Source organism: Eptatretus burgeri, chromosome 1 (assembly GCF_056783735.1).
Source record: "Eptatretus burgeri isolate ZD-2024b chromosome 1, Ebu_testis_v1, whole genome shotgun sequence".
Classification (NCBI taxonomy): Eukaryota; Metazoa; Chordata; class Myxini; order Myxiniformes; family Myxinidae; genus Eptatretus; species Eptatretus burgeri.
The window spans coordinates 76,931,506-76,959,005 of NC_140961.1; the positions used below are offsets into that span (position 1 = coordinate 76,931,506).

Sequence of the window (27,500 nt, forward strand, 5' to 3'; positions counted from 1 at the left end):
GGACCCGAGCTCCTTGGCCTCTTCCCACAACTCTCCTCAGCCGAAAGCAGAACCCGACTCGATGCCTTCGCCACCTGACTCCACACTCTGCCGCTGCCACACTCTGCTCGATGACTCTCTTACCAAAACTCTCACTCTGCCACCACCCTGCTGCTACTCGTCGTTTTATAGGCCGGCAGGAGAAAACAAATGCAAATTTCCGGATCAGGATGTCCTCGGGGGCGGAGCCACGCTCGCCAATTTGACGGAGGAAAAGTGGGCGTGAACCTCTCCTGATTCTAGAATTTGCATATATGGATTTCACATAGACGTGCCTGGAGGCGGGGCCAAGCCGCTCCGCGCTTGCTGATTGGACGGATCAGAAGTGGGCGTGTGGCGTTCTTGATCCGAATTCTCCCTCGGAAAGGCCGCTATTTGCACTCGCGGCTCGGTGCGTATCGCTTGAACGAGCCCAAGACAGCCCGACGTCCAGTGTCCACAGGTGGTGCGGGAATGGCCATAGAAGGAGAGAGGTGAGGGTGGTGGAGGATTTATCGGTGGTGGTTTGATGGTTATGGCGGTTGATTCAAAATAAAGATAGAACAGAAAAACGCCTAACTCAAAGCGTCGCAGCCCGAATGAATCACATAAATTCCCTCGAGACAACGGATTTGAAGCTAACTGCACATGTACTTAAAGATATCTCACTTATGGGCCCTTCATGGTGTAATGCGAATTTCCACAGCCGTAACAATATCATTTCAGCCCAATCACTCAATGGTCAAGAATCACTTAAAAAAATTTCCAATCTTCACCAAAATTGAACCAATTCTTCCTTGTTACATACTCAGCCCACCCACCAAGTTTCATCTGAATCTGTCCACAAATTTTGGAGATGTCCTGCACACAAACAAACAGACAAACAAACAGAAAGACAGGGGTGAAAATATAATCTTCGTTCACCTACGTTGGGCAGAGGTAAAAATGTAAAAGGATGTTGGGATGCTCCTCCAAGAAGTATGTAATCATGGTCAGGATGGTCACAATAAATGATCATGTAAATCCATGCTTACATCTTTCTTTGAATAATGGTCATACCCACACGAGACACTAACTGTGCGCACACGCACAATGTTGATTGTGTGTTTGTGTGTGTGTGTGTATGTTAGGTTATATATCTCTCTCTCTCTCACACACACACACACACACACACACACACACACACACACACACACACACACACACACACACACACACACACACACACACACACACACACACACACACACACACACACACACACACACACACACACACACACTTCGTCTCTTGTGCAGGGCCAACCATTATTCAAAGACGGATGTAGGGATGGTTTCACATGATCATTTCTCATGACCATCCCTACCTTTGCACACTTTTTGGAGGAATAACCCTACATCCTTTTACATTAAAAAAATTAGTTTTTATCACTTGTTTCTTTCCTTTTTTTTGGAAATGTGTTCACATGTTGGAGAATTTCATTGTTATTGCATGGAAGTTTTTGTTATTCTGAGGTTTTGTGTTGCATTAAACACGAATGGAGCACGGTCGGACCCCGATATTCGCGGTTCATGAAATGTGACCCGCTTCTAAATATATATTTTTTATTTTCTGGTTTTATTCTCGGTTTTTCAAATGATTTTAAATTTTCCCTTATGAATCACGAACCGCCGGAGACCTATGCCCCTTTTTCCCATTTATTCAATGCTCCAACATTCGTGGATTTGACATTCGTGACATTTTTCAGGAACGTATCCCACGCAAATATCGAGGTCCGACAGTACAATCTTTGCTGAAGCTAATTTCGTGACAACAGTAATTGATGTAACAGTAATTTCTGGTTCTTCGGTGTTTTGCCAAGAGTATGTGACAAGAGTGCCTTTATTAACTTACGAGCAGAGTACACACCCATGGGTGGGTGGAGTTTGCACATTACTTGCTGAAAACAAGTATAGTCTGTGTTTTGAAGGAAGACGATAGATATTTGCATGGTGTGCACTTAAAAGGTTCTTGATGTTCTCAAGGTCTTTAGGGGTTTGAGGGGTGTTGAGGGTCTTGGGGGGGGGGGGGGGGGGGGGTTGAAAGGGTCTTAAGGCTCTTTAGGTCTTAGAGGTCTTAATATTGTTGCAGGTATTTAGGGTCTTGGGAGTATGAAAGGGCTTAGGGGCCTGAGGGGTCTTAAAGGGATTTCAAGGGTCTTAGGGATATTGAGGGTCTTTGGTTTCCAAAGGTCTAAGGGGCCTTTGGCCTCTTAGAGCATCTTAGCTATATTAAGGTTCATAGGTGTCTTTGGGGTGTTAAAGGTATTGGGGGTCTTTGGGCTCTGAAGTTTTAAAGGGTCTTCGCGGTTTTGGGGTCTTGGTGCTCTTAAGGGTCTTGGGTGTCTTAAAGGTTAGATTTGACCTTCCTTGGGTCAAATCTTATAGTATATAAATATTATAGTATTTAAAAAGGTCTCAGGGGTCTCAGCAGTCTCAAGGGTTGATAGTTTTAAAAGGTAGTTTTAAAAGGTAAAAGGTACATTCCAATAACATGTAATTAATACATGCACGTTTAGTTAGCGGGCAACTGACGTTTAAAGAGTACGTAATTATTAGACATCTTGTGACATGCAGACATGAACTGAGCTTTATATTTAAAGTGCCTATAGAAAGTCTGCACCCACTTTCAAATTTTTCACCTTTTGTTGCCTTATAGCCTGGAATTAAATTGTATTAAATCAGACTTTTTCCACCTTTATTTACACATCATAACCCACAACTTTCAAGTGAAAAAGAAATTCTACAAATTTCAGAAAATTGATTAAAAATACAAAACTAGAATATCTTGGTTGGATAAGTGTCCACCCCCCTTATAATAACGATTATAAATTAGCTCAGGTGGAACCAATCACCTTCAAAATCACACACCAAGTTCATTGGCCTCCTGTTGCAAATTTTAGTGATTCTGATTATTTCAGGAATATAAGCAGCTGTTCCTGTAGGTTTCCTCTGCTCGGTAGTGCATTTCACAGCAAAGACTCAACCATGGACACCAAGGAGCTTTCAAAAGACCTCTGGGATAAGGTTGTGGAAAGGCACAGATCAGGGGATGGTAATATAAATATTTCAAAGGCCTTGAATATCCCTTGGAGCACACTCAAGACAAACATTAAGAAGTGGAAGGCGTATGATACCACTAAGACCCTGTCGAGATCAGACTGTCCCTCCAAACTGGATGACCAAGCAAGCAAGGAGAAACAGGTGGGGGTGACTTTACCTGTCCTGATGCAAATAACCAATAGCACAAAAACTAAACAACACAAGAAAAACTAAACAGCAACAAACTTTATCAAATGAAAGAAACATTGTGGGTTAGAAAGGTTCTTCTTTTTCATTGTTGACGGATGGAAGGAAGGACATACGGTATATTGAAGCGGTTTGCACCAATTAAAATCCATTTTCTTATTTCCGATTTGCTTACAGGTACTGTGCTGTAATCTGCTTGAAATTTTACTTGCAAACATTATAAATGTTTTCTGTGTATTTAATTTTTTTTATTTATTCATCCTGGAGGGGGTGCCGAAGGAAGGCGTCCTCCCTGGGTGCCAAATACTCTAGGTACGCCCCTAGTACCCACCCATCCCGCTCTGTCTCCATCTTACCCCCTCCGACCCACTCTCTGCAGGACTTTGTATCTTTCTCACCCAAGAAGGTAGTACAAGTTATGTCTGGCCATAACCCTGATTTGGCAATGGATGCCGATGGCATCAGTGCCTGTGTTCTCAAATCCTGCTCTGTCATTCTTGCTTACACTTTGTCTGCACTATTCTGCCCTAATCAATCTGCCCTTCTTCTCTGGCTGCCTCCCATCATCCCAAAAGTCAGCAAACATCACTCCTATCTCCAAGAAGTTGTAAAAACAGAACCTATCAACAACAGACCAGTGGGCTGACTTTCAATTACAAGTAAAGTCATGTAATGGCTTTGGAGGCCAGTTTGAAAATGTGGCTTTCCCAGGAAATATCTTGGGAGATAGTGTGAGGCCCAAAAGCTTCAATGACAGAACCTCTTCATGAGTTAGCCACCATATTGTTGTTGATAAATTAATCAACATCGGTGTGCTAGACCATCCATTATCCCATGGATCTGTTTTTTTGTTTTTTAAAATCTAACAGAAGTCAGGCTGTATGCTACAATAAGGAAGTTTCCACATGGGAAACAACAAATGCCGGGGTTGCACAAGGCACAGAAATTGGTCCAGTACCTTTCTTAGCCATGATAAATGGCTTTGTTTCTGGTAACCCTGGAGTCTCACACTATAAATATGTTGATGACGTGACTTTGTGTCGAACTTATAGGAACACTGAACAAACTAGTTCTGTGCAGCAGCAACCTGACTGCCTAAAAGAATGGTCATCCAAAAAAAACAACCTGAAGCAATTAATCCTAGCAAATGTCGGCATGATTTCATGTTTTCAAAGACTCTCGGCAGATGTACCGACTTTTCATATTGGAGACTCAGTTCCTAGCCAAACGGATTGTGTGATTCTAGTAGGCATCTGTGTGCATGAAAACGTCAAATAGGACACTTGAGTCAAGGCCGTGTGTAAATCCTTTCGCAGAAAACTCTCTTTTTTGTGGAAGCTGAAACATTGTAATATCCCTGTTTATGATTTAATAACGGTGCATTTACAGGATGTTAGATCCACTTTAGAATATGCTTCACCTGCATAGTTCTGTGGCTTAACTAAAGTCCAGAGGGAATGATTGGATAAATTGCAACGGAAAGCGTTTCGTACAATTCTCTCCAGTGATTACTGCACAACCCAACCTTACAGAGATATTTATCAGTTACTTAATATTCCTGTTCTCTCTGAGAGGCTCAAAGTGCTCTGCCTCAGTTTTGGTAATGTTCTTTTAAAATCAAACATTTATAGAGATTGGCTTACTCCACCAAGGAACAATAACTTGAGGAACTCTGACGTGTTATCCTCTATTAGATGCTAAACCAACCACTGTAAGTGCAGTCCTATCTGCTTTTTAACCCTCACCTCAATATCGGTAGTGGAGTTTTCACATACAGCTATCTGAGAACCGCACTACTCTTGTGAGTTTTTTTTATCCCCCGCCACCCAATGAAGTTGGCGGGGGATATAGAAATGGGTTCCGTCTGTCCGTCCGTCCGTCCATCACATTTCGTTTCCGGAGCTCAACTACAAATCCCCTCAAGATATATTTACGAAATTTGGTACACATATCAAGCAAGTGGTGAACTGGTGCCTTTTGATATTTTCTAATTGATAGGTCACATGGTTTGGCAGCCATGTTGGATTCAAGAAAAATATTAAATAATGTTTTCTCTGGAATCACATAACCTAACGAAGTGAAAATTTGCAACTATCATCTTCCATCATGTCTGCATACATAGTAAAAATTATGAGGTCATAAGTCACATGGTTTGGTGGCCATCTTGGATAGAAAACACATCTCATCCGATTAACATGAAACTTTCCGCACGTATTCCACTGGAGGATTGGAGGCAGAATGTAAATTTATGATGTCATAGGTCACATGGTTCGTCAGCCATCTTGGATTGAAAATTAATAAATTTTAAAAATCTTGTTCTCCAGAACGGCTGGAAAGATTGAGGCAAAATTTCACATACACTTTCCCCAAGACATCCTTTCAGAAGTTTGTTAATTTCTAATTGATACGTCACATCGTTTGGTGGCCATATTGAATTTACCCTAAAACCTTCAAACATCTTCTTCTCCAGAACAGCTGGTCAGATCAAGGGGAAACTTCACATACATATTGCACACGCTTAGGGAATATAAGTTTGTTAATCCTCATTTACTATGGCGGGGGATATCGAAGACTTTGTCTTCAACGGATGCCATTTTTTTAAATTAATGCGAAATTTGTTTGGGTTGGTTTTGTGTGCTCTTTGGCATTTTTTGTTGTAGTTGTGGGGAATGTGAGCCCTTTGGTTCTCATGATAGCTGTCTCGTGAAAACTTGATGCACAGTATATTTAACATGCTTTCTTTTATTCTCTTGCATATTTGGCTGAGGTCTTTGTGTTTAATACGAGCTTGGTGTTTATTATTTTGTGTAATATATGTGTGATATTTTATTGGTTTTATGCTTATTGGTTCACGAAAAAAAATTTTCACGAACAAAAAAAAATAACCACTATATTCGTTTTTGGTGTGTCTGTCTGTGTGTCTGTGTGTCTGTCTGTCCCGAGCATAGCTCCGTGGGTTTTGATCCGATCCTGATAAAATTTTGGTGGGAGGTTTATATCATGATCTAGTTGTGTTTTCCTGAGAATGGGCGTGGTGCGCCCATTATGGGCGGAGCCACGCCCAAAAAAACGTGTTTTTAGGGGGTAGTCAATTTCAATTTGCATCTTCTCCTTGGGGGTTTGTCGAATCTGACAGGGGTTTCAGTATTTGGTTAGCCCAATGGCACCTGCATAGCCCCACGGAGCTCGATTTTTCATTTTCGTCCCAAGGTCAAGGTCACAAGGTCACGAACTTAGAAAATTGCGAATTTTGACATAAAAATCATACGACCGCCCAAACATTGAGAGCTCGGATGACAATATTTTTATGCATAATCTTGAGGTCATTCCCCACCTAAAGTCTTGAAACCATTTTGCTCTATCTCAAACACCTTGCCCGTGGCGCCCCCTTCGAGTTTGTTTTTACGCTGATTTCATCAAAGTATGGATAATCCGAGGAGTGCGAAATGCCATATAGCCTATATGACGTTATATTGTTCTTGGAATGTTTCAGAGGAAGTTTTGCAACAAGGGTCATAATCCTTGACCTTTGAAGTTCACAAAGGGCAAATTTTCAAACTTGTGGGAATCGAACCGGGTTTTCGACCTTCTTCGACGAACTAACTGCAATAAGCTATAGCATGTATCCTGTTTCCTTATTTTAATGTCCACAACATTGTTTTGTGACCTTTAAAAGGTTATGCAAATGTCAAATTTTGAAAGTTGTTGAACGAAACCGGGTTTTCGACATTTTGCAGCTAATAACCTGTCACGCGTACCACATCATGTTGATCATTTTTATAACTTGGTCAAACATTTTCACATTGTCTCATCCTTGACTTCTGAAACAATCTACATTGTCAAATACCGCTCGTGAACCATCGTCGTCTTCAGACTTGTTCTATCTTAATTTTATTGTAGTGTTTAATTATTATTATTGTTGTTATTTCATCTGCAGCCTGTGCCAGTTAGTTGCATCATTATTGGGAGCATGGCTGTGCTGCTGATGCAGTGCAGTGTTTCCAGTAAGCTGGTACTCAATTTGCTGACCTCAGAAGGATGATAGGCTGAGTCAATCCACCTGGTATTAATTCAACAACACGACAATGGCTCAAACTCAAAGGCCCTAATATCTTAAGCCAGATACCTTAACCGTGAAGCCAACATCAGGATTATAGCGTTTAATGTTTAGGTTTATTTATTTATTTATTTTCTAAAATGCAATTCTTTGAAAATTTCCTGTAATTCCGCCTATGGCTGCAAAAGTTGTTAAAAAAAAAAACTAAAAATGAAATCAACCATTGTTATTATCATACCTGAGAGAATGCAAAATGTCGAAACGCTGTATTTGCCTTCAAATCTTGTGTACCCACCCACCCATCCCACTCTGTCTCCATCTTAGCCGATCATACCCACCGTCTACTGCACGTTGTATCCTTCTCACCCAAGAAGGTAGAGCAAGTTACGTCCAGCCATGACCCTGATTTGGCAATGGGTGCCCGTATTCTCAAATCCTGCTCTGTCATTCTTGCATGCACTTTGTCTGCCCTATTCTGCCCTATTCAGTCTGCCCTTTTTCTTTGGCTGCCTTCCATCACCCCGAAAGTCAGCAAACATCACCCCCATCTACAAGAAGTTGCAAAATCAGATCCTCTGTACTACAGATCAGTGGGCTTGCTTCCAATTTCAAGAAAAGTCATATAATCCATCATTACTGCTGATGTCAATTCTTTCCTGTTTTCAAACAACGTGATCTCCGACCATCAGTTTTGATTCCGTCCTGGTCAGTCAACTCTGTACATGCTTCTTTACCTCTCTCAGGAACGGTTGAAGACCCTCAATCTAAAACAAGAGGCTACGACAGTCTCCCTAGATATATATCGGACATTCCACACAGTCTGGCATCCTGCCTTGCTTCGTAAGCTCTCTGACAGTGGCATATAAAGCTGCCTTCATTCCTGTATTTCTGACTTCCTCCACTCATCCGGTTAACATGTTGCTATTAATGAAGCCCTCTCGCCCCCTTTCCCATTGGAGACTGGAGTTCCCCAAGGCAGTGTGTTTGGCCCAGTCTTGTTCCTCATCTATATAAATGATCTATCAATGCTCTGGAAAATCGTCTTTTTGGAGTTCATTCCACATCGTGTCATACAGAACCCAATTCCATGGCTTTGACAAACTGCAGCTGCATCATTCTGTTGATCCTGAATTGATTAAATGCTAGTCTAATTAATGGAGCATTCCAATCCTGGAAATCTCACTGTTTCACCTTGGCACTCTGGAAGGATCGTCAAACTAAACCAACTATTTATTTCCTTGGTCAGACACTGGAAGGGGTTCAGTCTGTTGAATTTCTCGGCTTCACCATCAGCTTTGACCTCTCCTTGGCCAAACACATCACAAAGCTGGCCTCCAAAACCAGCCCCATTCTGGGCATACTCCATCAGTCCAAATATTTTCTTGAAAAATCAGAGCTACTCAGTCTACAGGGCCTTTGTCTTGTACGACTGTGAGTAGCTCAATGGAGCTCAATTGAGTACTGCTCTCCCCTGTGTCTCCCCTGAGGATAACATCTGTCTCCTGGATTCTGTGTTGTCAAAAGCTCTCAACATTATAAGAATCTCAAGCTTGACAGAATCCAGCGACGTGCTGCCACAGGATAATCCAGCAGTGGGATAGAAGATGGCATCATCCTTGGAACCTCTCTCAGTCCGATGCTCTGCTGCTTCTTTGAGCCTTTTTTTATGAATATATATATATATATATTTTTCATGGAATGTGCTCTGAGGGTCTCTCACAGGTTGTTACACCTGAGCGTACTTTCAGTACAGTTACTCTACACATTTCACACTTTCTTCCCATCCACACACTGTCCTGAGGAATATGACTATGAGGTACTCTTCTACAGGGTGGCCTAAAAGTTACTTTACCCCTCCCCAGTAAAGTATGAGTGCTTGAACTCTTTTTACAGGTTTTATTGTGCAGTATTCACAAAAATTAATCAGTCATTGTATCTGTATGTGCTCCATCTTTCGCCTTGTTCCACTGAATTCATTGCTACATTAAGTCCTCTTAAACATCTTGTGTAGCATTTGTGGAGTCATCTTTGTGAAAGAGGCCATGATTGCAGTGTGCAATTCTTAAATCGTCCTCTACCGAGTTGTCGACACTCTCCTTCAGGTATCCCCACAAAGAGTTGTCTGTATTCCTTAGATCTGAACGATGTGGTGGCCACAGTTGATGAGCTGATGATCCATTGTTGAAGAAATGTTTCATTGAGATAGTCCTGAACATGCAGCTCAAAATGTACGGGTGCATCGTCTTCTTGAAACTCGACAATTTTCAGCTATTCCTGCAGTAACAAGTCTTGGTCCCAGCCAGTTTCTTAACTTTTGCTCAAACGCTATGCCGTTTACCAGTCCATCAAAATAGAGAATACATGGATTGAGGTCATTCCTGCCCATATTATCACAGAGGGTGGAGCGGAAGGGAGTGAGTGAGGTGTGAGAAATTTAGCAGGGGGAAAGTGAATTTCAGGTCACCTAGTAGTTTCTTTCCCCATACTGTATCATGTTAGAGCCCCCCTCCACCCAATCATAACCTACCCCATTTCAAGAGGAATGTAAATATCTATACTTTCCTTTGTGTCGCCCCCACCCTTAGTGGCCTTTTGTCTTGTGGCAGGCAAATTTCTATTTTTAATAATCCCATCTCCTTCCTTCCTCCTTCCTCCTCCTGCTTCCTTCCTTCAAGTATCATACCTTTCCTCCTGCCCATGGTCGACTGAATCTTGCAGTGGAGCAGTTGCCTTGAAACAACTTCCCTTCTCTTCCTGGAAGGGATATCTGACTGAAGGCAACCTCACATCTCTCCATAAAGCCTGAAACAAGTGTGTGTCCACTCTCCTCCATTCCTTCCCTCACTTCAAATGGCACCACAGCCAATTCTGTTCATGAGAATGCTGAATGCCTCAATCCTGTCTTTTCTTCCAAATATTGTGTCCCCACCAACTCACTCTCTGTACTCATCCCACCCAGTTGCACACAACTGCTTCTGGACTCTTTGTTTTTTTTCAACTGAGTTGGATAAGTTTCTGGCAACCCTCGACTCTGATTCTGCAACTGTACCGGGCGGTGTCTGCGCACTTGCCCCGCTGCTCCTGCACATCCGCTTTATGCTCTGTTATCCATATCATTTGCCCTAGGTCATCTTCCTTCTGTGTGGAAATCAGCCAACATCACTGTATTTCATAAACACGCTGCAAAAACTGATCCCCTAACTACAGACTGATCAGCTTACTTCTAATCATCAGTTGTGTCATGGAATCCATCATCACAGTTGACATCAAATCCTTCCTTTTCTCCAATGGCTTGATCTCAGATCATCAATTCTGATTCAGACCAGGTCACCCAATCGTGGACATGCTGCTTCTGTTCTCCCAACAATGGATGAAGGCCCTCAATGTCAGACATTAAATCAGGGCTATCTTTCTGGATGCCTGTTGAGCATTTGATACAGTCTGGCACCCCACCTCTCTCTCCAAACTCTCTGCATATGGCATCCAAGGCCAACATCCAAGGCCAATAATATCTGGTGTTGGCTTCACGGTTAGGGTGGTGGCTTGGGATCCGAGGGTCCTGAATTCAAGCCCCGTTGGCCACTGCATTAACACCAGGGGGTTGACTCAGCCTGTCATCCTTCCGAGGTCGGTGAAATGAGAACCAATGGAGCAGCCATAAAAGGGCTGCACATGAAGGGAAGGGGTAATGACGGATTAATTAAAATCTGGTATTGGTGTGGTGCAGGCATGATGGGCTGAATGGCCTCCTCCTGTGCAAAATTTCCTTGAATTCCTTGTAACTCCACACATAGCTTACTGACTTGCTCTACTCTCGTAGCCAACACATGGCTCTCAATGAGATCCTCTCATCTCCTCTTCTCAACTCCTCTGCCAAGGCTGGACTGTCCCATGGCAGTATTTTTGACCCAGTCCTCGTCCTAATTTTCATCAATGATCTTTCTGGCCCTCTGGAAAATCTTTATTTTCTTTTTTTTTTGAAATATCTTTGCTGATGATTCCACCCTCTGCCATAACAACCTTCATCTTTATGGATAGGCATGTAACAAGCAGCCTCCTCCCTCTCTGAAAACCTTGATAGAGTCATAAGCTTGCTGAGCACTTGGAATAATCCTTCAATCCTGACAAATCTTGCACTCTCACTCTGTCTCTCTGAAAAGACCATCTGGTGACCCCTCCCATCTACTTCCTTAACAATCCACTTGAAGTTCAGTTACTCAAACTTTTGGGCATCACTATCAGCTATGATCTTTTTTAGGCAAACCACATGAATAAGTTGGCCTCCAAAGCTAGTTGCTGACTGGGCATTCCTCTGTCCACAGTCTTGACTTGGCACATCTCAATTATTATCCACCGAAATGGCCTTCATGCACAGCTTGATGGAGCATTATTTTCTCCTCTGAGCTTGCGCCCCTGCCTCACACCTTGCTCAGCTTGTTGCCAGGAAAACCAAGTCCTTCAAAATTATTTGAATCTCCCACGATGAAGCTGAGTCTCTTGGTCTATCACTTTGAGATCGCAGGCAGGTCGATAGTCTTTGTTTGCTATCATCTCCTTTCTGGGCTTTCAATCTCTGCCCTATTGTGGTCTCCCCCCCCCCCGCCCCCACCCTGACACCTTGTGCTCCCAAAATCCAGACTCACTGCTCACCTATACTCATTTGTTCCTCTTTCTCCCCACATATGGAACCAACTTCCTCAATCTCTTCAATTTCATTCTTCCCTCTGGGGCATCAACACAGCTGTTCACCACCATCTCAGATTATTCCCCATCCCCAACCATGATCTTTTTTAACCCCCATTAAACCTCCCCAAGCTCACCTCTTTCTGCATTCCTAATTTTTCCCTTGGCTTCTGTGATTGACAGTTTGTGGCTGTATCCATCTTTTTCACCTCTGTGTCCCCCCTTGCTCTCATTCTTCCCCTCATTCCCCTCCATTTTGTTCCTCAACCCTGTTCTTGGTTCTCTCTCTCTCTCTCTCTCTCTCTCTCTCTCTCTCTCTCTCTCTCTCTCTCTCTCTCTCTCTCTCTCTCTCTCTCTCTCTCTCTCTCTCTCTCTCTCTCTCTCTCTCTCTCTCTCTCTCTCTCTCTCTCTCTCTCTCTCTCTCTCTCTCTCTCTCTCTCTCTCTATCTATCTCGCTATCTCGCTCTCTCGCTATCTCTCTCTCGCTATCTCTCTCTCTCGCTATCTCTCTCTCTCGCTATCTCTCTCTCTCTCTCTCTCTCTCTCTCTCTCTCTCTCTCTCTCTCTCTCTCTCTCTCTCTCTCTCTCTCTCTCTCTCTCTCTCTCTCTCTCTCTCTCTCTCTCTCGCTATCTCTCTCTCGCTATCTCACTCTCGCTATCTCTCTCTCTCGCTATCTCTCTCTCTCGCTATCTCTCTCTCTCGCTATCTCTCTCTCTCTCTCGCTATCTCTCTCTCTCTCTCGCTATCTCTCTCTCTCTCGCTATCTCTCTCTCTCGCTATCTCTCTCTCGCTATCTCTGACTGTCTCTCTCTCTCTCTCTCTCTCTCTCTCTCTCTCTCTCTCTCTCTCTCTCTCTCTCTCTCTCGCTATCTCTGACTGTCTCTCTCTCTCTCTCTCGCTATCTGTTTCTCTGACTGTCTCTCTCTCTCTCTCTCTCTCTCTCTCTCTCTCTCTCTCTCTCTCTCTCTCTCTCTCTCTCTCTCGCTATCTGTTTCTCTGACTCTCTCTCTCTCTCTCTCTCTCTCTCTCTCTCTCTCTCTCTCTCTCTCTCTCTCTCTCTCTCTCTCTCGCTATCTGTTTCTCTGACTGTCTCTCTCTCACTGTCTCTCTCTCTCTCACTGTCTCACTCTCTCTCTCTCTCTCTCTCTCTCTCTCTCTCTCTCTCTCTCTCGCTATCTGTTTCTCTGACTCTCTCTCTCTCTCTCTCTCTCTCTCTCTCTCTCTCTCTCTCTCTCTCTCTCTCTCGCTATCTGTTTCTCTGACTGTCTCTCTCTCTCTCTCTCTCTCTCTCGCTATCTGTTTCTCTGACTGTCCCTCTCTCTCTCTCTCTCTCTCTCTCTCTCTCTCTCTCTTTCTCTCGCTATCTGTTTCTCTGACTGTCCCTCTCTCTCTCTCGCTATCTGTTTCTCTGACTGCCTCTCTCTCTCTCTCTCTCTCTCTCTCTCTCTCTCTCTCTCTCTCTCTCTCTCTCTCTCTCTCTCTGTCTCGCTATCTGTTTCTCTGACTGTCTCTCTCTCTCTCTCTCTCTCTCTCTCTCTCTCTCTCTCTCTCTCTCTCTCTCTCTCTCTCTCTCTCTCTCTCTCTCTCTCTCTCTCTCTCTCTCTCTCTCGCTATCTGTTTCTCTGACTGTCTCTCTCTCTCTCTCTCTCTCTCTCTCTCTCTCTCTCTCTCTCTCTCTCTCTCTCTCTCTCTCTCTCTCTCTCTCTCTCTCTCTCTCTCTTCTGTTCTTTTCTTTTCGTTCTGGTATATCCTGATCCATGATGTGTTCTCGCTCTTCCATGAGCCTTAAAACTGCATCCAATAAAAATAGTAACGACCCCAGTCTACAAATAATCAGACAAGTGGCATGAACTGACTCATTTGGTGTTAATTGATGCCAAGCCACTCCTAAACAGACTTGGGTCACATGTTTGGCCGATTTATAAAGGGCAATTGACATGGGTCATGTGCAAACGTACTCAGATTCTGCGGGAGACGTGATTTTGATGTGAATATCCAGAAACACTCTAATCAGGTGCAGATAACTGTGACATTATGTGCTGCACATCCAATTTCCTGATTTCTTGGGATTATTTCCTCTATAGTTATGGTTTGTACTCCTCAATATGAGACATGGACAGACATAGACTATCTCATACTGGGCAGGTTGAAATCGGGAAAGCCGATTTTTGACATCCTAAAGTGGTCCTTTTGGACAAATCTTCCCTATTGCTAAAAATCTTCTTGCGCATGATATTATAAACAACGTACTTCAAAATATACCATTCTTATGTGTTTGTTTGTCTTGTGTCTCATGTATTTGACTCTATCACCACAATACTATTGTCAGATATGGTTGAAGTGTGATTTAGGAAGTCTGCTTATGAGCTCTTTTAATCAACATAGTCCCTTGAGCACCTTTATTGTTTCCTGGACATAAATCCAAAGATTGTTGATGTTTTATATGGGATGAAAAAAGCTGAACATACTGTAAGTTATACTGCATCTGAGGTTTTGACAGAAGATTAGGATTTGCCCAACAGTGGAAAACAAATTTGAATGTCCCAGTGTGCTTACTTAGTTCAATTTGGAACCAAGAGGGTACTTTAGTTTGGAATTTCATTACCTTCGCAAACTTCGTTTGACGAAGGTATTGTATTGACCCCTGTGTATTTATTTATTGGTAAATATGTGTGCGGACAACATTGCGCAAAAACTGCTGGACCGATTTGCATGAAATTTTCAGAGATGATGTGCAGTTACTCAAGGACGCCAGGCGAAGCTTTTGGGAGCGATTGGATCAAAGGTCAAGGTCAAGGTCACAAAAAGGTCAAAATCGTTTTTTTGCGATTAAAGTGTCAATTTTGTTCCGATTTACATCAAATTAAGTCCAAAATGTTCAGTATTCAAATGCCGATCCACTGATATAGCGTATGGTATAGTGTTTGCAACCCGAGTTAGTCTGTGGAAGTCAAAGGTCAAGGGGGTCACCAAAATGGAGTTTTTGATTGGGAAGCGTTGTGGACAACATTACACAAAAACCACTTTGCAGATTGTCATGAAATTTTGTGGATGTGTTTGGCATCACGAGAGGACAAATCGATTAGATTTTGGGAGATATCAGATCAAAGGTTAAGGTCAAGGTCACAAAAAGGTCAAAATCGTTTTTTCGCGATTAAATTGTCAATTTTGTTTTCATTTACAGCAAATTAACTCCAAAATGTTCAAAATTAAATTCCCCATCCTCTAATATGACACATGGTATAGTACTTTTGTCACCCAAGGCAGCGGTTGGGGGTCAAAGGTCAAGGGGGTCACACAAATTCACATTTATATCGGAAAGCGTTGTGGACAACTTAACGCAAAAAAACAAAACGCAGAGAGGCTTTAATTGTTTTGGATTTGTTTGGCATCATGAAAGGACAAATCCATTAGATTTTGGGAGCGATCGGATCAAAGGTCAAGGTCACAAAAAGGTCATCGTCGTTTTTTCATGATGAAAACGGTTAATATGTTTCCGATTTACATCAAATTAACTCCAAATTGTTGAGTGTTCAATTTCACATCTTCTGAAATGACACAAGGTAGAGTACTATTTTCACCCTAGGTAGCGGTTGTGGGTCAAAGGTCATGGGGGTCACGAAATGCATATTTGTATTGAGATGCGTTGTGGACAACTTAATACAAAGGTAACTAGTGGTTGCGGCGAAGGTATGTGTTCTACGAGTGCCCGTTCTAGTTGTGTTTTGAGGTTTTGTGATAAATTTTGATTATTTATGCATAAGAGATCATGTTTTGCAAAATGGGGAAAAATATTTGTTTCATTTAAAGGGCGGTAAACCATTAAGAACGAGAAGGGCACCCAGTGGAGAGCATACCTCCGCCAGGCTGATTACTTTACATTTTGTGTCCCACTGACGGGCCGGATCTGGATTTGGACATGAACTAAAATTTAATCAGCTTGTTCTTGTCACCTAATGAACTCATCCACCAAGTTTCATCCGAATCTGTCCAAAACTGTTTGAGCTATCGTGCTATATATCGTTTTATCCCTGTGACTCAATGGTGAAGAATCACTTAAGCAATTATTGGATCTAGATTCAAAATCAGAGCTTCACCAAAATTGAATCAATTATTCCTTGTTACATATCCAACCTACCCACCAAGTTTTGGCCGAATCAGTCCACAACTTTTTGAGGTATCATGCTATATGTCGTTTTGGCCTTATATCTCAATGGTGAAGAATCAATTTGAAAATTCTCGAATCCAGATCCAGATCCAGATCTTCACAAAAATCGACACAGTTCTTCTTTGTTGCATACCCAACCTTCCCACCAAGTTTCGTTTGAATCAGTCCACAACTTTTTGAGATATTATGTTGTATGTCGTTTTTGGCCTATCACTCAATGGTGAAGAATCACTTAAACAATTTCTGGATCTGGATTCAAAATCATATCTTCACCAAAATTCAATCGATTCTTCCTTGTTACATACCCAACCTGCCCACCAAGTTTTGGCCAAATGCGTCCACAACTTTCTGAGATATTTAGTTCAAAAACGAACGAACAAACAAACAGACAGACGGGGTTAAAACAAAACATAACCTCAACAACGAGAGGCACTCAACAAAGTGCCTACCTCCATCAGGCTGAACATTTTCCCACTGATAGGCCGGATCTGGATCTGGACCGAAAGCAAAATCGAATCGGTTTTTTCTTGTCACCTAACCAACTCATCCACCTCATTTTGTCATAACTTGCTTCCACTTTTTGAAATATCATGATAAGTATCGTTTTTGGTCACCTGCGTCGGAGTGGCGACCCATCCAGGACTGCACTCCTTGCCAATGAAACTGCCGCGGCAGCCCTATGCATCTTTACGGCACGAAAGGAATGGTGTTATTCTTATTATTGTTATTATTATTATTATTATTATTATTATTATTATTATTATGAGTATAATATCGTTTTTGGCCCCATCTATAAATGGTGAAGACTCACTATAAAAATTAAAAAATTCTCGTATCCGCATCCGGATTTGGATTTTCACCAAAATCTAATAATTTTGTCCTTGTCACAGCACCCAACCTGTCGACCAAATTTCAGCCGAATCCATCCCCAACCTTTTGAGATATCCTGTTCACCGTCATACCGACAGGGTGAAAACATAACCTCCATCCATCCACCTTTGATGGTGGAGGTAATAATTTGTACCTTTTTTGTGGAGAAGCAGCCATCATTTCAGTGCTGCCGTAACGGTTTTTGAGGTGTGTAATGTCAGTGTCTGACCTTGAACCAGCATCGGGCCGATGAGAAAGCCGGCAATTAATTGATGATCCATCTGATGTCCCAGTTTGGGTTATGAGCCAACAACTGTAAGCCGTAGGAACTGATGCATTGTAATTGTTGCTTCGATGATCCGTAGTTTCTGGGATGGCTCCCATTGATTGCTCTGTTCATGTCTGTAGTGAGATGAATGGTTAGGAGCACGGAGTGGCCTAAAGCAGCCTCTTAGGTTTTATCATCATTCAGTTAATTTTGTTGTACTCTGACCAAGACACATATGCATAGCAAGCATAACTTGATTTTAACCGAGCTGGTCCTTTCAATACGATACCAAAAACATGCCCCTTATGTGGAGTAATACCACCTTGAGTTTTCATTATTCTGCTCAGGACATCATTATGCAGGCAGGCAGTGAGAGCAGCCTGTTTTGAATTTTGAAGCCTAGCCTGTTTCCATGCGAATGGACATGAGACCTGTCACTATGCACTGGGTGCCATTGCTTCACCAATCGGTATTTATGAGCTGTTCGAAAAATGTTTTAATGGGTGACCAGTCGTAGCAAAGCTTCAAAGCTAATGTTGAAGGATCTCGGGGATCATGCTGTCCCCATTCCGCTATCACTCCGACACAGCCAAACCAGTCTCCAGTGTCTTTTTTTTCTGTAGCATGGGTAAAGGCAAGTTCATTGCCAGGACTGGCTGCCCATTGACTAGCCGGCAGGAAGGCAATTTGCAGCCGTGAACCGTTGAGTTACGTGCCTTACCTGGGCTGTGACCTTTAACATGCATTGGGAAAAGCTCGAACTGACCAGCTGATCTTCCACTGCAACTCCATATTATATATGCAATCAAAAGGGCTCATGGTGTTTTGGTGCAAACCTGCACAAATCCTTTAACATGTCCATGCTTAACATGATTTCCTTGTTGTGAATGCAAGCCATTGTGAAAGTATGAAGCCTTTCATCCTAAATTGTTTTCAACCTCGATTTTTTGTCTCCACTGATGTATTATGTTTTTGGGTTGTACGTACATACGTCCGTCCATCCATGCTAATTACATCCAACACCAAAGGTGGAAGGAGGTTGTGTTTTCTTCACCCCTGTCTGTCTTTCTGTCTGTAGGATATCTCAAAAAGTTGTGGACGATTTCAGATGAAATTTTGTGGGCAGGTTCGGTGTGCGACAAGGACAAATTGATTAGATTTGGATGGATCCGGATCCGGATCCGGATACAGCTGCGATAATATTTTTCAGTGATTCTTCACCATTGAGTGATAAGCCAAAAACGATATATAGCAGGATATCTCAAAAAGTTGTGGATGGATTCAGCCAAAACTTGGTGGACAGGTTTGGGTGTCTGGAACATTTCTCTTGAACCATGTCATCAATCAACGTGGAACTTCAAAATTATTATATGATCCAGTAATCATGAAGAATATATGTTTTAAATTTCATCCTGATCGGACACATGGTCTGGCAGCCAGAATTATTTAATACTTTGAATCTGGGTTCAGGGATTTAAATCAAACTTGGTGCAAGTACCTATCATGATGTAATAATGTGGGCGGAGGCATATCTGGTTACGATGCAATGTCGGAGAGTGCCCTTCTCGTTTTCACTGTATAACAATGAATGAAATAAACAAAACGTTGTTTGAACGATGCAAACTGCAGTGGGAAGCAAGGAGAAGCTGACATTCTGGGTGTTAACCGTTCATCGGAGCAAAAGGGCTGGTTTAGTTTTGGGGCTTGCCTGGGCCATGAATTCTGTTTAACTCTGATGAAGGGTTAATGCCTGAACCATCAGCTTCTCCTTGCTTCCTATGATGGTTTGCATACCTCAATCAATGTCCTGTGACATTGTGTGTTTGTGGATTTAGAGAAAGCTTATGATAGGGTGCCAAGAGAGGAGTTGTGGTATTGTATGAGGAAGTCGGGAGTGGTGGAGAAGTATGTGAGGATCGTGCAGGATATGTATGAGGACAGTGTGACAGCGGTGAGGTGTGAGGTAGGAATGACGGACCGGTTTAAGGTTAAAGTGGGATTGCACCAAGGATCGACTCTGAGCCCTTTCCTGTTTGCAATGGTGATGGACAGGTTGACGGACGAGATCAGACTGGAGTCTCCATGGACTATGATGTTCGCGGATGACATCATGATCTGTAGGGAGAGTAGGGAGCAGGCTGAGGCGAGCCTCGAGAGGTGGAGGTATGCACTGGAGAGAAGGGGAATGATAGTCAGTCGGAGTAAAGGCCCGGTCACACCTTGACGTTTTAGCCAGCGATGGCAACGTATTAAAATGTATGTAAAACGCTGGCTTACGTTGAACTTTTGATGTTTTTTTTTTAAAGATTCGGACGTATTCATAGCGACTTGGTCTTATGTATAACGCATTGGTAACGGACACAGAACGTTTCGTTGTGTTATAGATAACTTATACCAACGAATGCTGAACCTGTTGTCGGCCTACACAACCGATGCCCAACGATAGTCTAACTTCGGCATAGCGCGTTGCACGCATCGCCGACGATGTCGTGACGTAGCCTATTAAAAGGCTGACGCACAACGATTCGAATCATAACTGCCGTAGAAATGGAAGTGTCAACATCGCGGTCACACCTTGGCGATCTTGCCAGCGTATGCCGACCTAAGAAAAATGTGTCTAAAACGTTGGGGCACGTCAAATACGGTATGAGTAAGTTTGGTATACGTGAGTAGAACGCTAAAGTACGCTATCATACGTCGTAGTAAGTAGAGTACGTCAAGAAATTTTAAACATGTTCAAAATTTTACGACGTACTTGGCGTATGACACACGTTCCGCATGCGATGGGGATAAGTTTTACACACGATATGCGGACGCTTACACACGTCCACAAAGGCTACTTATAAGCTACTCATAAGTCGAAACACGTCGCGGTAATGTCTTTTTTACGCGAAACTTATTTCTAACTTATGTTTGACCTGCTTTGAACCAATTCTTTACGTAGTCCCAACACACATCGACGTATGTAGACGTATTCCAATGACGTCTTCCGGTCGACAAAAAAAAAAAAAATTAACGTGTTTCTAGCTTCCAACTGCCATATAAAGATGTGTTCCCAGCGGTTTTGGGAATTGGTATATAAAAATGCTGCTCATAAAAGGGGAACCCAACAGTGTTTTCGAGTCCTTTTTGAGTCGATGTCCATGTCAGCAGTAACAGTATCAGTATCAGTATTAGTATTAGTATTAGTATTAGTATTAGTATTAGTATTAGTAGTAGTTTGTTCATGTTGGCAGTAGTAGGTGAGTGTGAGGGGGAGGGTTTGGGTTATGATTGATCGTCCTTGCGTTCGCGTGTCCACGGGTAGGAGACATCTTTTCACCATTGTTCGAAGTTCTTCGCGGCTAATTTTTTATGGGTCTTTTTCAACAATGAGCTATAGCTTGTTTTTACGATTTAGGTCTATTCATAACGGGTTGGACAAATACACAATGAACTAATAATGTGCATAGAGCGCTTTGATTACTTATAGATACGATATACCAACGAATAATTATCGTAAAGCCGGCGTTCACAAACTATGCCCAACGATAGCCTAACTTATCCATATCGTGCGGCAGTTTATCTTTGCCGGTGACGTAGGGTTTGCTATTCATAGGCTGCCACTCAACGATTTAAATGGCTGCATCTCCACTATTGAAAGTAGACGCTTGCGCTCAACAATTGGATTTTTTTTACACTCAACGACTTTTAAACGGTATCACTCAGCTATTTTCATTGTTTACAATGAACGATTTAAATTGCTGTCACTCGCCTTTGTTTTTTGACGCTGGCGCTCGGAAATTTTAATCGTTTCTATTGAACGTTCTAAATCGCTCAAACCCCACTCTTGAAAGTAGACGCTTGCGCTCAACAATTGGATTTTTTTTTACACTCAACGACTTTTAAACGGTACCACTCAGCTATTTTCATTGTTTACAATGAACGATTTAAATTGCTGGCACTCGCCTTTGTTTTTTGACGCTGGGGTTTGGAAATTTGAAGCGTTTCTTCTGAACGTGTTAAAACGCTCAAACTCGACTATTTTAAATAGACGCTGCCGATGGACAATTGGAATCATAGCCAAGCTAGACATCGAAGTGTGAACATCCTCGTCATGCCGAAGAAAAGTTTGAAGAATGCTGCAAATAAGTGTCCTGGCCGTGGCCGTGGACGCTGACGCAAGGACGATCCATTATACCGACGTCTTTCAGCCGATGAGTAACTTAAAAGTAACGTCTGTCGATGTGTGGCAACGATCGCGTAACGTGCCAACAACACGTTAATCATAGGTTAGAAATAAGTTTCGGGTACGCAAAACATTACCTTGGCGTGTCTCAACTTATGATTAACTTACAAGTAGCATGTGTTGACGTCTGTCAACGATCGCAGACCGTGCATACAACTTGTGGCCAGCGTAGCGGAACGTGTGAGTCATACGCCGGCATACGTCGTGAAATTTCAAGCATGAAAAAATTTGAGGACAACCAAAAAGTACAACGTTTAAAGCCAACGTACAACGACGTATGGCAGTGTTTTTCAGCGTGCTCTCAATGTTATCAAAACTTACCCATAACGTATTCAACGTGTGCCAGCGTTTTAGAAAAAAAATTCAAAAATCGGCATACGTTGGCTAAAACGTCAAGGTGTGACCAGGCCTTAAGACGGAGTACATGTGCGTAAATGAGAGGGAGGGTGGTGTTATGGTGCGGTTTAAAGGAGTTGAGGTGGGGAAGGTGGATTGGTTTAAATACTTGGGATCAACTGTCCAAAGTAACGGAGAGTGTGGGAGAGAAGTGAAAAAGAGAGTGCAGGCAGGATGAAGTGGGTGGAGAAGAGTTGCAGGAGTGATTTCTGACAGAAGGGTAGCTGCAAGAGTGAAGGGGAAAGTATATAAGACGGTAGTGAGACCAGCTATGTTGTATGGTTTGGAGGCGGTGGCACTAACAAAAAGACAGGAAGCGGAGCTGGAGGTTGCAGAGTTAAAGATGCTGCGATTCTCGTTGGGAGTGACGAGGATGGATAGGATAAGAAATGAGTATATTAGAGGGACAGCGCAGGTAGGACGGTTTAGAGACAAAGTGAGAGAGGCGAGATTGAGATGGTTTGGACATGTGCTCAGGAGGGAAGGGGAGTATATCGGGAGAAGGATGTTGAAGATGGAGCCGCCAGGCAGGAGGAGAAGAGGAAGGCCAGAGAAGAGGTTCATGGATACGGTGAGGGCGGACATGTGGGTGGTTGGAGTGTCAATGGAAGATGTGGAGGATAGAGCGAAATGGAGACGGTTGATCCGCTGTGGCGACCCCTAACGGGAGTGAGCCGAAAGAAGAAGAAGATAGGGGCAAATACAACACACAGCATGCTATCTCAAAATCTCAAAATGTTGTGGACGGATTTGGACAAAACTTGCTGGGCAGGTTGGGTATGTAACAAGGAAGAATTGATTCAATTTTGGTGAAGATCCGAATGTTAATCCATTTCCAAGGATTTTAAAAAGAGATTCTTCACCATTGAGTGACGGCTAGAATAATATATAGGAGGGATTCGAACAAAACTTGGTGGATGAGTTGCTCAGGGGACAAGAACAAGCCAATTTAATTTTCGTTCAGGTCCGAATCCAGATCCAGCCGATCAGTACGATACAAAACGTAAAATAATCAGCTTGGCGGGAGTATGCGCCCGACCGATTGCCCTTCCAGTTGCTGCTTTTATTCTTCACATTATTTTGTGATCATAGAGAGACATGTGGTCAAACTTAATATTTTACCGATGGGGACCGACAAGTAATACCCGAATGTGTCTGCCTACCTCGTGAAGATTTTGAAGGATTTTACGAAAGAACGATCCAGAAATGAGCTTCAAGCAATAAAGAACAGCACAAGCTGAAAGCATAACCCAAGGTAAAGCTTTCAGATGACAGACCAAATGGAAACGCACATCTAAATAAGAGGTATGCAACATGGGTGATGGGATCAGGCAACCTCAAATGCAAGTATAATGTTCCTGCATTTTGCATCCCCTGCATTCATTATTGACACCTTTTTACTGATTTTTTTGTGCCAGATAATCTTGAATAATGCAAACACACTGTAGAGATAAACTGTTGAAAATTATGAGTCATTTATAACTGGAGCCCTGTACTCTTACTTGTCGTTTATAGCAGATTTGACTGATTAAATGAGTCACTCGCTTGCTTGTTTTAAGGTTAATACACACATGTGTGTGTGTATGTATATATATATATATATATATATATATATATATATATATATATATATATATATATATATATATATATATGTATATGTATATATACATATATATATATATATATATATATGTATATGTATATATACATATATATATGTATATGTATATATACATATATATATATGTATATGTATATATACATATATATATATGTATATGTATATATACATATATATATATATATATATATATGTATATATACATATATATATATATATATATATATATGTAGATATAGTTATTTATATATAATTATTTATATATAGTTATTTATACAGTTATTGGTTCACGAAAAAATATTTTCACGAAAAAAATATGTGACCACTATATTCGTAATTGTTGTGTGTCTGTCAGTCTGTATGTCTGTCTGTCTGTCTGTCCCGAGCATAGCTCCGTGGGTTTTGATCCGATCCTGATAAAATTTTGGTGGGAGGTTTATATCATGATCTCGTTGTGTTTTCCTGAGAATGGGCGTGGTGCGCACATTATGGGCAGAGCCACGCCCAAAAAACATGTTTTTAGGGGATAGCCGATTTCAATTTGCATCTTCTCCTTGGGGGTTTGTCGAATCTGACAGGGGTTTCAGTATTTGGTTAGCCCAATGGCACCTGCATAGCCCCACGGAGCTCGATTTTTCATTTTCGTCCCAAGGTCAAGGTCACAAGGTCATGAACTGAGAAAATTGCGAATTGTGTTTTTCGGGGGTAGCCAATTTCAATTTGCATCTTCTCCTAGGGGTTTGTCGAATCTGACAGGGGTTTTGGTATTTGGTTAGCCTAGCCCAATGGCACCTGCATAGCCCCACGGAGCTCGATTTTTCATTTTCGTCCCAAGGTCAAGGTCACAAGGTCACGAACTTAGAAAATTGCAAATTTTGACGTAAAAATCATACGACCGCCTAAACTTTGAGAGCTGGGATGACTATTTTTAATGCATAATCTTGAGGACATTCCCCACCTAAAGTCTTGAAACCATTTTGCTCTATCTCGAACACCTTGCCCGTGGTGCCCCCTTCAAGTTTGTTTTTACGCTGATTTCATCAAAGTATGGATAATCCGAGGAGTGCGAAATGCCATATAGCCTATATGACATTATATTGTTCCTGGAATGTTCCAGAGGAAGTTTTGCACCAAAGGTCATAATCCTTGACCTTTGACCTTTAAAGTTCACAAAGGGCAAATTTTCAAAGTTGTGGGAATTGAACCGGGTTTTCGACCTTCTTCAATGAACTAACTCCAATAAGCTCTAGCAAGTATCCTGTTTCCTTATTTTAATGTCCACAACATTGTTTTGTGACGTTTAAAGGTTATGCAAAGGTCAAATTTTGAAAGTTTTTGAACGAAACCGGGTTTTCGACATTTTGCAGCTAATAACCTGTCACGCGTACCACATCATGTTGATCATTTTTATAACTTGGTCAAACATTATCACATTCTCTCATCCTTGACTTCTGAAACAATCTACATCGTCAAATACCGCTCGTGAACCATCGTCGTCTTCAGACTTGTGTGTGTGTGTGTGTGTGTGTGTGTGTGTGTGTGTGTGTGTGTGTGTGTGTGTGTGTGTGTGTGTGTGTGTGTGTGTGTGTGTGTGTGTGTGTGTGTGTGTGTGTGTGTGTGTGTATGTATGTATGTATGTATATATATATATATTTTTTACAGCCATTTTTCCCTGCTGTGCAGGGGTTTGGCTTTTTCTTGAGGCAATGTTTTATGGCCGGATGCCCTTCCTGACGCCAACCCTGGTCGCCCCTTACGACACACAGGGATATGGTACACCCATTCTAACAGGGGCATACACCGGGACCAGTACACTGGCACTCATTTCGCCGACCTCGGAAGGATGACAGGCTGAGTCAACCCCCTGGTGTTAATTCAGCAGCCAACGGGGCTTGAACTCAGGACGCTGGGATCCCAAGCCACCATCCTAACCACTAAGCCAACACCAGGCTTTTATGTATGTATGTATGTATGTATATATACATATATATATATATATATATATATATATATATATATATATATATATATATATATATATATATATATATATATATATATATATATATATATATACATACATAAGCCTTTCCACAGTCATGGGTAACCATTGTGTGGACATACATAGTCCACATTAAGTGTGTCCAGTTTATCTTGCAAATGAGGGGAAATAAAAGACTGACCCCTCCACAACTCGAATCTAACAGTAAGAAGATAATCCAACCGAGCACAATTTATTGATGGGGTGTTCTTCGCGTATAGCGTTGGCTCTCGTAGTGATTATTATAAAACGACCTCTGACCTGCTCAAAGCCTTCTGTAACAAACGTGACTTTGTACCGCAATCGGAAAGCCAGATTTTTGTAAGCTTTTCCGGCGATATGGACTTCCCACTAATGCTATCCTTTGTGACACATTTGTCATTTAGGTTAAGTTATGTTATCACAAAAATAACAAGACCGTATTTTTAAAGGTTGTGCAGCTTGAGCATTTTGTTTCTTTCGTGACAAATTGACCGATAGCATAACGATTGTTACTCTGTTTTCAACCCCCCAGCATTCATATTAAAGTATATTTTTGGCAAATTCAGGGTGTGGGATATCATAAGTGAAGTCTTTTTACACATATAATCAAAACCCGTCTCAATCAAAAACGTATGTGTTCATATAAAACTCTTGGTAAATCCATGTAGTTTTTAGTATAACACTTAAGACAAAGATTTATTCCCATCACAGTGAATAAAATTTTATCTGCATGCTTTAATATTAGGACAATAGCGGCTTTTGCTATAAATAGTTTATATCTACATTTATATACACACCTCAAAACATTTCAGTGGTATTCTATGGATACTTTAGGAATTCTGTGATAGCTCCTGAAGATCTTCTTCTTCCTCTTTCGGCTTGCTCCCGTGAGGGGTCGCCACAGCGGATCAACCGTCTCCATTTCGCTCTATCCTCCACATCTTCCATTGACACTCCAACCACCCGCATGTCCGCCCTCACCGCATCCATGAACCTCTTCTTTGGCCTTCCTCTTCTCCTGCCTGGCGGCTCCATCTTCAACATCCTTCTCCCGATATACTCCGTTTCCCTCCTGTGCACATGTCCAAACCATCTCAATCTCGCCTCTCTCACTTTGTCTCCAAACCGTCCCACCAGCGCTGTCCCTCTAATATACTCATTCCTTATCTTATCCATTCTCGTCACTCCCAACGAGAATCGCAGCATCTATAACTCTGAACCTCCAGCTCCGCTTCCTGTCTTATTGTTAGTGCCACCGCCTCCAAACCATACAACATAGCTGGTCTCACTACCGTCTTATATACTTTCCCCTTCACTCTTGCAGCTACCCTTCTGTCACAAATCACTCCTGCAACTCTTCTCCACCCACTCCATCCTGCCTGCACTCTCTTTTTCACTTCTCTCCCACACTCTCCGTTACTTTGGACAGTTGATCCCAAGTATTTAAACCAATCCACCTTCCCCACCTCAACTCCTTGCAACCGCACCATACCACCACCCTTCCTCTCATTTACGCACATGTACTCCATCTTACTCCTACTGACTATCATTCCCCTTCTCTCCAGTGCGTACCTCCACCTCTCAAGGCTCGCTTCAGCCTGCTCCCTACTCTCCCTACAGATCATGATGTCATCCGCGAACATCATAGTCCATGGAGGCTCCAGTCTAATCTCGTCCGTCAACCTGTCCATCACCATTGCAAACAGGAAAGGGCTCAGAGTCGATCCTTGGTGCAATCCCACTTTAACCTTAAACCTGTCCGTCATTCCTACCGCACACCTCACCGCTGTCACACTGTCCTCATACATATCCTGCACGATCCTCACATACTTCTCCACCACTCCCGACTTCCTCAGACAATACCACAACTCCTCTCT

The 27,500-nt window shown here is 42.3% G+C and overlaps 1 protein-coding gene and 1 long non-coding RNA gene across 2 annotated transcripts in view; both read left to right on the forward strand.

Annotated features, from left to right (window-relative positions):
- Window positions 1-23,488, forward strand: part of LOC147034791 (uncharacterized) — a 57,438-nt gene extending 33,950 nt beyond the window's left edge. Inside the window, exon 3 of the long non-coding RNA XR_015060267.1 lies at window positions 23,149-23,488. This is a non-coding gene — a long non-coding RNA (uncharacterized LOC147034791). The remainder of the gene's footprint in view (window positions 1-23,148) is intronic.
- SYT1 (synaptotagmin 1) overlaps window positions 1-27,500 on the forward strand; it is a 671,970-nt gene that overhangs the window by 204,644 nt on the left and 439,826 nt on the right. The window lies entirely within an intron of this gene.